We start from the raw sequence: 11,568 nt of genomic DNA, 5'->3' as shown, positions 1-11,568 counted from the left end.
ATAAGTATGATCCCATTGCCATTTACTTTATTGTTTGGGGTTCGAATTTATACACCGTTTTTGTGTTTCCTGTTTAGTATTTGTTGGAGAGCTGGTTTGGTGGTGCAGAATTCTCTCAGCTTTTGCTTGTCTGAAAAGCTTTTGATTTCTCATTCATACTTGAATGAGATCCTTGCTGGGTACAATAATCTGGGCTGTAGGTTATTTTCTTTCATCATTTTAAGTATGTCTTGCCATTCCCTCCTTGCTTGAAGAGTTTCTATTGAAAGATCAGCTGTTATCCTTATGGCAATTCCCTTGTGTGTTATTTGTTGTTTTTCCCTTGCTGCTTTTCATATTTGTTCTTTGTGTTTGATTTTTGTTAATGTGATTAATATGTGTCTTGGGGGGTTTCGCCTTGGCTTTATCCTGTTTGAGACTGTCTGGGTTTCTTGGACTTGAGTGGGTATTTCCTTCCCCATTTTAGGGAAGTTTTCAACTATTATCTCCTCAAGTATTTTCTCACGGTCTTTCTTTTTGTCTTCTTCTTCTGGGACCCCTATGATTCGAATGTTGTAGCGTTTAATATTGTCCTGGAGGTCTCTGAGATTGTGCTCATTTCTTTTAATTCGTTTTTCATTTATCCTCTCTGATTCATTTATTTCTACCATTCTATCTTCGAATTCACTAATCCTATCTTCTGCCTCTGTTATTCTACTATTTGTTGCCTCCAGAGTGTTTTTAATTTCATTTATTGCATTATTCGTTATATATTGACTCTTTTTTTTTTCTTCTAGGTCCTTGTTAAACCTTTCTTGCATCTTCTCAATCCTTGTCTCCAGGCTATTTATCTGTGATTCCATTTTAATTTCAAGATTTTAGATCCATTTCACTATCCTTATTCGGAATTCTTTATCAGGTAGATTCCCTATCTCTTCCTCTTTTGTTTGGTTTGGTGGGCATTTATGCTGTTCCTTTATCTGCTGGGTATTCCTCTGTCTCATCTTGTTTAAATTGCTGAGTTTGGGGTGTCCTTTCTGTATTCTGGCAGTTTGTGGAGTTCTTTACTGTGGCATTTCCTCGCTGTGTGTGGGTTTGTACAGGTGTCTTGTCAAGATTTCCTGGTTAGGGAAGCTTGTGTCCGTGTTCTGGTGGGTGGAGCTGTATTTCTTCTCTCTGGAGTGCAATGAAGTGTCCAGTAATGAGTTATGAGATGTCTGTGGTTTTGGGGTGACTTTGGGCAGCCTGTATCTTGAAGCTCAAGGCTGTGTTCCTTTGTTGCTGGAGAATTTGCTTGGTATGTCTTGCCCTGGAACTTGTTGGCTCTTGTGTGGTGCTTGATTTCAGTGTCGGTATGGAGGCATTTGATGAGCTCCTGTCAATTAATGTTCCTTGGAGTCAGGAGTTCCCTGGAGTCAGGGTTTGGACATAAGCCTCCTGCTTCCAGTTATCTGTCTTACTTTTACAGTAGTTTCAAAACTTCTCCTTCTATACAGCACCATTGATAAAACATCTACGTTAAAGAAGAAAAGTTTCTCTACTGTGAGGGCCACTCAGAATGGTTCACAGTGTTACATGGAGAAGAGAAGAGGGAGGAGGGAGTTAGAGGTGACCCAAATGAGATCAGGTGGAATCAATAGTGGAGAGAGTGGGCTGGCCAGTCGTCACTTCTTTATGTGCACTCCACAACTGGACCGCTCAGAGATGTTCACAGAGTTATACAGAGACGAGAAGAAGGAGGAAGGAGACAGAGGTGGCCAGAAGGATAAAAGTGGGGAATGAAAAGGAGGGAGACAGATCCAGCCAGTAATCAGTTCCCTAAGTGTTCTCCACCGTCTGGAATACACAGAAATTCACAGAGTTGGGTAGAGTAGAGAGGAGTTAGGGAGGAGACACAGGCGACCCGGTGGAGAAAAAGGAGAGTCCAAAGGGAGAGAGAGCAGTCAAGCCAGTAATCTCGCTCCCTAGTGAAAAATGGGTACTGAAGATTGGGTTCTTAAAGGTACAAAATGGGTAACAAATACATAAAAGCAAAAATTAAAAATCTAGAGTAGAGTTTGGAATTTCAAAAATACGATGTTAAAGAAAAGAAGAAGGAAAAGAAAGAGAGAAAAAACGAACAAAGAAAAACAAACAAGGTCGCAAAAATTATCAAGAAAATACAGGTACAAAATTGATAACTAATACCAAAAAGCAAAAATTAAAAATCTAGAGTAGAGTTTGGAATTTCAAAAATACAATGTTAAAAAAAAGGAAGAAGAAAACTAAAGAGAAAACAAACAAACAAAAACAAGCAATGTCGCAAAAATTATAAAGAAACTACAGGTACAAAATTGATATCAAATACCAAAAAGCATAAATTAGAAATCTAGAGTAGAGTTTGGAATTTCAAAAATACAATGTTAAAAGAAGAAAAAAAAACAAAACAAAAAAACAAGATCAAAGAATTATTATATATATATATATATATATATATATATATATGAAGTTTGCTGAAGAAGAAAAAAATAGGGTCTTTTTTTTTTGCAAAGTAATAGGTTATAAAAGTGAAAATTAAAGGAACAATAGAGGACTTAAAATTAAAAAAATTTAAAAAAAGAAAGAATGATCATAAAAATATATCTAGGACTTTCTCTGGTTTTGTTGTGAGTATCGTGGGTTCAGTTCATTTTTGGCTAGTTCCTTGGTCCGACTTATATTTCTCAAGATCTATAGGCACCTTCCTATGTAGTCCTAGTAACCACAGGGTTTTAATCTATTGCCTGTAGCTTCCAAGGCGATTCCCTCTGTTATAGCTTCTTTTGTTTGCTGGTCTCTTCAGTGTCTGGTTTACGCCCTGACACAAAGGGGACGGTGGAGGACACTTTTTTTTTTAGGCTCACTTGTTCAGTTGCACTGTGGGGAGGGAGGGAGGGATGCTGCAAACAAATAACACTGGCGTGCGGTCATAGTGCCTCAGCCACACTGGGTCTGCCCCCGCTCACGGCGCGTGTAGCCTCCCTGCCCACACTGCTCGGGCTCTAGGTTGTTCCACCGGGAACAATCCGAGGCTGGCCCTGGGCTGCATGCACCTCTCAGGTCCAAGCCACTCAGGTTCAGGCACTCGGGTAGTCCTCAGAGGCACAGGCTTGGTTGGGCCTGCGTTTTGTGCTCTTCCCAGGTCCGAGCAGCTCAGGTAATGAGATGTTTGGCGAGCGCCAATGTTGTGACTTATCGCCTCCCTGCCACTCGGTTATCTGGGTGTAAAACAGGCGCACCTTCTCAGGCAGATGTTGACCGTCCAGATCCCCAAGAAGTTTTAGTTAGCAAAGAAGCCTGCTTACAGTTTTATAGATAATGTCTCTCTGGGGCTGCGATTGCCCCCTTCCGGCTCTGGCTGCCTGTCACCAGAGGGGGAAGGTCTGCAGCCGGCTATCTCTGTTCAGTCCTTTGTTCCGTGCGCGGGCCTGGCGGTGTCTTAGGTTAGGGCTGGCTTTTTGCGTGGTAGATATCCCAGAGTCTGGTTTGCTAGCCCAAGTTATTTCGTTCAGATAGCGCTCAGGGTATTCAGGCCAGATTCTTACTCTAAGCGATGCAGCCCGCGCCGTGCCTCCCTGCCCAGCCCCTGCTTGCTAATGGTGTGAGCAGGCGTCTGCACTGCTTCGCGGCTGGGGGAGTTACCGTAGGGCTTGCAATCTGCGAGTTTTAATTGTTTATTTATTTTTGTCCCCCTTATGTTGCCCTTTGTGCTTCCAAAGCTTGGCAAAGATTTGGCAGTGAAAAGCTTTCCTGGTGTTTGGAAACTTTTCTCTTTTTAAGACTATCTTCCTGGGACGGAAATCCCTCCCTCCCTCTTTTGTCTCTTTTTTTGTATTTTATACTTTTTCCTACCTACTTTCCAAGAGTTGGGTTGCTTTTCTGGGTGCCTGATGTCCTCTGGCAGCATTCATAAGTTGTATTGTGGAATTTACTCGACGTTTAAATGCTCTTTTGATGAAATTGTTTGGGGGGGAAAAGAGTTCTCCCCGTCCTACTCCTCAGCAATCTTGGCTCCTCTCTTGTGGAGTTTGGAGAGAGCACGCGGGATTGCTCTCCAGGCCATGCAGGAAAAGAAGGCCCTCATCTCGCGATGTCGGGGGAGTCTCGTGGTTTTTCTGGAGCTGCGGTGCCAGTGTGGGGTTTCTCACAAGGTACGACCGGGAGCTCAGGGAGCCTCTCGTGTGGTGTCAGGGAAGTCAAGTCTCCATACGAGTGGCGAGGGGGCGCACGTCATTGCTCTCGAGTCATGGTAGTGGAATCAGGGCTCAACACAATGAAAAAGGACGCTCGAGGTCTTTCTCGGGTTGCGGCAGGAAACCCTGTGTTCCCTCGACTTGTGCCTGTGACCTCAGGTAGCTTCTCAGGGTGCCTCTGAGAAGTCAGGGATACTATGGAGCTGGGAGAGGCCTCTCGGGACTCCACTGGGTTTGCTGCAATGGAAGAGGGCCTAATCTCGAGATCAGGAAGGAACCTCAGGGTTCCTCTCCATTTCTGACTCAGATCGCAGGGTCCCTGCAGAGTTGGGACAGGAGAGTCAGGCCTCGTCTTGTGTGGAGGAATGGAACTCCGCTTGCCTCTCGAGTTGTTCAAGGAGTGACAGGCCACTTGTCGAGCTGTGTGTGGAACCTGCGGTTTTTTCCAGACAATGCACGGCGGTGTCAGTGCCCCTTCATGATGTGCTTTCATCCACAGGGTTGCCTTCAAAGTGGTGTGCGGGCATCTGGTTCTTATCAAGAGCGGACCGGGAAATCGGGGTCTTTTGGAATGCGGCACCACACACGAGGCTACGTCTCGAATTTCCTCGTGAGACGGGCCTCATGCTGAGGTGTCCCTGGAAGGTCGGGAAAGCCTTCCAGACAAAGCAGGTTAATCGACCCTACTGTCGTGATCAGGAGGGGAGAAGGGGCTCAGATGAAGTGGTGCCGGGAACCTCGGTGTTCCCCTCGAGTGAGACCGGTATGTCAGGGAACTTTTGGGGTCTCATGAAGCTTGCCAAATACTGTTTCAAACTTCAAGACGAAACGTGGGACTTCTCTTGAGACGCTGTGGTGGGCAAGGGCCTCATCTTGTGATGAAGGGGAAACCACGTGGTTTTTTTCGAGTTGCGATGGGATTGTTGACTTACGACGGGGAATTCAGGCTTCCTCTTGTGTTGGCCCAGGGAAGTCCATTCTTCCATTCGAGTCGCCAGGGAGAGCTGGGTGGGAATTGCTCTCGAGTCACGGCAGGTCAAAATAGACCTCATCTAGGCTTGTGTCCAGGACCTAATGTTCCTCTCCAGGGGCGATAGGGATCACGGGGACGCATTCCAGACTCACCCAGTGAGTCAGGCCTCGGCTCGAGGGGAAGCAAAGGATTCTGATATCCTCCTGGGTCGCGATAGGTATCCCTTGGAGCCCACTGAGTGGCCTCCAGGGAGTCAAGCCTCCTGTGGAGTTTGGAGAGAGGACTCCGGATTGCTCTCCAGGGTATGCAATAAAAGAAAGCCCACATCTCGCGATGACGTGGACGTCTCGTGGGTTTAATCCAGCTGGGGCGCCACGTTGTGTTTCTCACGAGGTACGATGGAGAGCTCAGGGGGCCTCTCGTGCAGCACCAGGGAAGTCAGGTCTCCATGCCCGTGGTGAGGGGGAGCGGGTAATTGCTCTCGAGTCATGTTAGGGGAATCCGGCTTCAAGACGCGTTGAAGAAGATCTTTCGAGGTCTTTCTGGGGTTGTGGCAGGAAACGCTGGGTTCCCTCGACTTCTGCCGGTGACCTCAGAGAGCTACTCAGGTTGCCTCTGAGAAGTCAGGGATACTGTGGAGTTGGGAGGGGCCTCTCGGGACTCCACTGGGTTTGGTGCAATGGAAGAGGGCCTCATTTAGAGTTGATGCAGGAACCTTACTGTTTCTCTCCATTTCAGACACCGATTGCAGCGTCCCTGCCGAGTTGGGACAGGAGACTCAGGGCTCGTGCTGTGTGGAGGAATGGAACTCTGCTTGCCTCCCAAGTTGTTCACGAGGTGACAGACCACTTGTCGAGCTGTATGTGGAACCTGTGGGTTTTTCCAGATGATGCACGGAGTTGTCAATGCCCCTTCGTGTTGTGACTTCATCCACAGGGTTGCCTTCGAAGAGGTGTCCGGGCATGGGTTCTTGTGAAGAGAGGACCAGAGAATCGGGGTCTTTTGGCATGTGGCACCACACACGAGGCTACCTCTCGAATTTCCTCTTGAGACTGGGCTCATCCTGAGGTGCGCTGGGAAGGTCGAGAAAGCCTTCCAGACAAAGCAGGTTAATCGACCCTCCTGTCGCGATCAGGAGGGGAGAAGGGGCTCAGATGAAGTGGTGCTGGGAACCTCGGCGTTCCCCTCGAGTGAGACCGGTATGTCAGGGAACTTTTGGAGTCTGATGAAGGGTGCCAAGTAATGTTTCAAACTTCAACATGAACGTGAGACTTTTCTTGAGACGCTCTAACGTGAAAGGGCTTCATCTTGAGATGAGGGGGGAACTACGTGGTTTCCTTCGAGTTGCAGCAGGATTCTCGCGTTACAACGGGGAATTCGGGCTTCCTCTTGTGTTGGTCCAGGGAAGTCCAATCTTCCATTCGAGTTTCGAGGGAGAGCTGGGATTTCTCTCGAGTCACTGCAGGGCAAAATATACTTCATCTAGGCCTGTGCCCAGGACTTAATTTTCCTCTCCAGGGGTGACAGGGATCTCGGAGTTGCATTCCAGACTCACACAGGGAGTCAGGCCTCTTCTCGAAGGAAAGCAAAGGACTCCACTCTCTTCTCGAGTCGCGTCGGGTATGTCTTGGAGCCCACTGAGTGGCCTACTCGGAGTAAAGCCTCCTGTGGAGTTGGAGAGAGGACTCGGGATTGCTCTCCAGGCCATGCAGGAAGAGAAGGCCCTCAGCTCGCAATGACGGGGGCGTCTTGTGGGTTTTCTCGAGTTGGGGCACAATTATGAGTTTTCTCACGAGGTACGACGGGGAGCTCAGGGAGCCTCTCGTGTGGCGCCAGGAAAGTCAGGTCTCTATGTGTGTGACGAGGGGGAGCCCATAAATGTTCTCGAGTCATGGTAGGGAAATCGGGACTCAAGACGCGTTGAAGAAGGAGTCTCGAGGTCTTTCTCAGGTTGCGGCAGGAAACCCTGGGTTCCCTCGACTTGTACCGGTGACCTCAGGGAGCTTCTCAGGGTGCCTCTGAGAAGTCAGGCATACTGTGGACTTGGGAGGGGCTCTCGGAACTCCACTGGGTTTGGTGCAATGGCAAAGGTTCTCATCTCGAGTTGAGGCAGGAACCTAAGGGTTCCTCTCCATTTCAAACTCCGACCACAGGGTCCCTGAAGAGTTGGGACAGGAGAGTCAGGCCTCGTCTTGTGTGGAGGAATGGAACTCCGCTTGCCTCTCGAGTTGTTCACAGGATAACAGACCATTTGTCGAGCTGTGAGTGGAATCTTCGGTTTTTTCCATAAGATGCATGAGGGAGTCAGTGCCCCTTCGTGTTGTGCCTTCATCCACAGGGTTGCCTTCAGAGGGGTGTCCGGACATCGGGTTCTTATCAATAGCAGAGCAGGAAATCGGGGTCTTTCAGAACGTGGCACCATCCATGAGGCTACGTCTCGAATTTCTTCGTTAGACTGGTGTCATCCTGAGGTGCACCATGAAGATCGGGAACCCCTTCCAGACAAAGCAGGGGAATCGACCATCTTGTCGTGATCAGGAGAAGTGAAAGGGCTCAGTTGAAGTCGTGCCGGGAACCTCGGTGTTCCCCTCGAGTGGGACCGGTGTGTCGGGAAACTTTTCGGGTCACTTCAAGGGTGCCAAGTACCGTTTTGCACTTCAAGACGGACTTGGGGCTTCTCTTGAGACACTGTAGAGGGCAAGGGCCTCATCTTGGGATGACGAGGGAATCACGTGGTTTTTCTCAAGGTGCGGCGGGATTCTCGAGTTACGACGGGGAATTCAGGCTTCCTCTTGTGTTAGCCCAGGGAAGTCCAACCTTCCATTTGAGTTGCGAGGGATAGCTGGGGGTTGCGCTCGAGTCACTGCAGGGCAAAAGAGACCTCATCCAGGCTTGTGTCTAGGACCTAATGTTCCTCTCAAGGGATGACTGGGAACTTGGGGTTGCATTCCAGACTCACTCGGGAGTCAGGCGTCGTCTCGAGGGGAAACAAAGGCCTTCTCTCTCTTCTCGAGTCACGACGGGTATTTCTTGGAGCCCACTGAGTGGACTAAAGGGAGTCAAGCCTCCTCTGGAGTTTGGAGAGAGGACTCGGGATTGCACTCCAGGACATGCAGGAAAAGAAGGCCCTCATCTCACGAAGACAGGGGGGTCTCGGTGGTTTTACCGAGCTGCAGCGCCTGTGTTGGTTTCTCAGGGGGTACGAAGGGGAGCTCAGGGAGCCTCTTGTGTGGCGCCAGGGAAGTTAGGTCTCGATGCGTGTGGCAAGGGGGAGCGCGTCATTGCTCTCGAGTCATGGTAGGGGAATCAGGCCTCTAGACGTGTTGAAGAAGGACTCTCAAGATCTCTCTCAGGTCTTGGCAAGAATACCTGGGTTCCCTCGACTTGTGCCGGTGACCTCAGGGAGATTCTCCGGGTGCCTCTGAGAAGTCAGGGATACTATGGAGTTGGGAAAGACCTCTCTGGACTCCACTGGGTTTGGTGAAATGGAAGGGGGCCTCATCTCGAGGGGAGGCAGGAACCTCAGGGTTCCTCTCCATTTCTGATTCCGATCGCAGCCCCCTGCATAGTTGGGAGAGGTGAGTCAGGCCTCGTCTTGTGTGCAGGAATGGACCTCCGCTTGCCTCTCGAGTTGTTCACTGGGTGACAGGCACTTGTTGAGCTGTATGAGTAACCTGCGGTCTTTTCCAGACGATGCACGGGGGTGTCAGTGCCCCTTCGTGTTGTGCCTTCATCCACACTATCTTCGAATAGGTGTCTGGGCATCGCGTTCTTATCAAGAGCAGATCGCGAAATCGCGGTCTTTCGGCATGTGGCACCACCATCGAGGCTACGTCTCGAAATTCCTCGTGAGACAGCCTCATCTGAGGTGCGTGGAGAAGGTCGGGAACCCCTTGCAGACAAAGCAGGGGAATCGACCCTCCTTTCGCGATCAGGAGGGGAGAAGGGGCTCAGATAAAGTGGTGCCAGGAACCTCGGTGTTCGCCTCGAGTGCGACCCATATGTCGGGGAACTTTTGGGGTAGCATTAAGGGTGCCAAATATCATTTCGCACTTGAAGACGGAACGTGGGACTACTCTTGAGACGCTGGAGCGGGCAAGGGCCTCATCTTGCAATGACGGGGGAACCACGTGGTTTTTCTCAAGTTGAGGCGGAATTCTCGAATTACTACTGGGAATTCAGGCTTCCTCTTGTGTTGGCCCAGGGAGGTCCAATCTTCCATTCGGGTTGCGAGGGAAAGCTGGGGAGTGCTCTCGAGTTACTGCAGGGCAAAAGCGACCTCATCTAGCCTTGTGTTCAGGACCCAATGATCCTCTCCAAGGGCGACAGGGATCTCGGGTTTGCATTACAGACTCACCCGGGGAGTTAGGCCTCGTATCGAGGGGAAGCAAAGGACTCGGCTCTCCTCTCGAGTTGCGACGTGTATCTCTTGGAGCCCACTGACTGGTCTAAAGGGAGTCAAGCCTCCTCTTCAGTTTGGAGAGAGGACTCGGTATTGCTCTCCAGGCCATGCAGGAAAAGAAGGCCCACATCTCGAGATGATGGGGGCATCTCGTGGGTTTTCTCGAGCTGTGGCGCCAGTGTGGGGTTTCTCACGAGGTACGACGGGGAGTTCAGGTAGCCTCTCGTGTGGCAACAGGGAAGTCAGGTCTCCATGGGCGGGGCAAGGGGGAGCGCGTCATTGCTCTCAAGTCAGGGTAGGGGAATCGGGCCTCATGACGGGTTGAAAAAGGACTCTCGATGTCTTTCTAGGGTTGCGGCAGGAAACCCTGGGTTCCCTTGACTTGTGCTGGTGACCTCAGGGAGCTTCTCAGGGTGCCTCTGAGAAGTCAGGGATACTGTGGATTTGGGAGAGGCCTCTCGGGACTCCTCTGGGTTTGGTGCAATGGAAGAGGGCCTCATCTCGAGTTGAGGCAGGAACCTCAGGGTTCTGCTCCTGACTTCCTGGAGCCGGATCTGACTCAGATCGCAGGGTCCCTGCTGAGTTTGCTCAGGAGTGTCAGGTCTCGTGTTCTGCGGAGGAATGGAACTCCGCTTACATCTCAAGTTGTTCAAGGATGACACCACTTTTCTTGATGTGTGTGGAACCTGCAGGTATTTCGGAGATGCACGGGGGCGTCAGTGCTCCTTCCTGTTGTGCCTTCATCCACAGGGTTGCCTTCGAAGAGTTGTCCGGGCATCGGGATCTCCTCAAGTGCGGACAGGGAAATCGGAGTCTTTCAGCATGTTGCACCACCCACTAGGCTACGTCTCGAATTTCCTTGTGAGACCGGCCTCATCCTGAGGCACGCAGGAAAGTCCGGGAACCCTTTCCAGACAAAGCAGGGGAATCGACCCTCCTTTAGGGATCAGAAGGAGAGAAAGGGCTCAGATGAAGTAGTGCCAGGAACCTCGGTGCTCCCCTTGAGTGAAACTGGTAAGTCGGGTAACTTTTCGGGTTGCATCAAGGGTGCCAAGTACTGTTTCGCACTTCAAGACGGAACCTGGGACTTCTCTTGAGACGCTGTAGTGGGCAAGGGCCTCATCTAGCGCTGACGAGGCACCCACGTGTTTTTTCTCGAGTTGCGGCCGGATTCTTGAGTTACAACGGGGAATACAGGTTTCCTCTTGTGTTGGCCCAGGGAAGTCCAATCTTCCATTCGAGTTGCAAGTGAGAGCTGGAGATTGCTCTCGAGTCACTGCAGGGCAAAATAGAGCTCATCTAGGTTTGTGTCCAGGACCGAGTTTTTCTCTCCAGGGGCGACAGGGATCTCGGGGTTGCATTCCAGACTCACCCGGGGAGTCAGGCCTCATCTCGAAGGGAATGAATGGACTCCGCTCTCCTCTCGAGTCGCGACGGGTATCCTTTGGAGCCCAAGCGTGGCCTAAATGGAGTTAAGCCTCCTGTGGAGTTTGGAGAGAGGACTCGGGATTGCTCTCTAGGCCATACAGGAAAAGAAGGCCCTCATCTCGCGATGACGGGGCGTCTCGTGGGTTTTCTCAAGGTGCAGTGCCTGGTTGGGGTTTCTCACGAGATAGGACGGGGAGCTCAGGGAGACTCCTGTGGTGCCACGGAAGTCAGGTCTCCATGGACATGGCGAGGGGGAGCGCCTCATTGCTCTCGAGTCATGGTAGGGGAATCGAGCCTCAAGACGCTTCGAAGAAGAACTCTCGAGGTCTTTCTCGGGGTGTGGCAGGAAACCCTGGGTTCCCTCGACTTCTGCCCATGACCTCAGGGAGCTTAGCGGGGTGCCTCTGAGAAGTCAGGGATACTGTGGAGTAGAGAGGGGCTTCTCGGGACATCACAGGGACTGGTGCAATTGAAGAGGACCTAATCTCAGATTGAGGCAGTAACGTCAGGGTTCCTCTCCATTTCTGACTCGGATAGCAGGGTCCCTGCAGAGTTGGGACAGGAGAGTCAGACCT

This window comes from Bubalus kerabau, unplaced genomic scaffold (assembly GCF_029407905.1).
Source record: "Bubalus kerabau isolate K-KA32 ecotype Philippines breed swamp buffalo unplaced genomic scaffold, PCC_UOA_SB_1v2 scaffold_30, whole genome shotgun sequence".
NCBI lineage: Eukaryota > Metazoa > Chordata > Mammalia > Artiodactyla > Bovidae > Bubalus > Bubalus kerabau.
The sequence above is the reverse complement of the archived record's forward strand: the minus strand, read 5'-3'. Positions refer to the sequence as shown.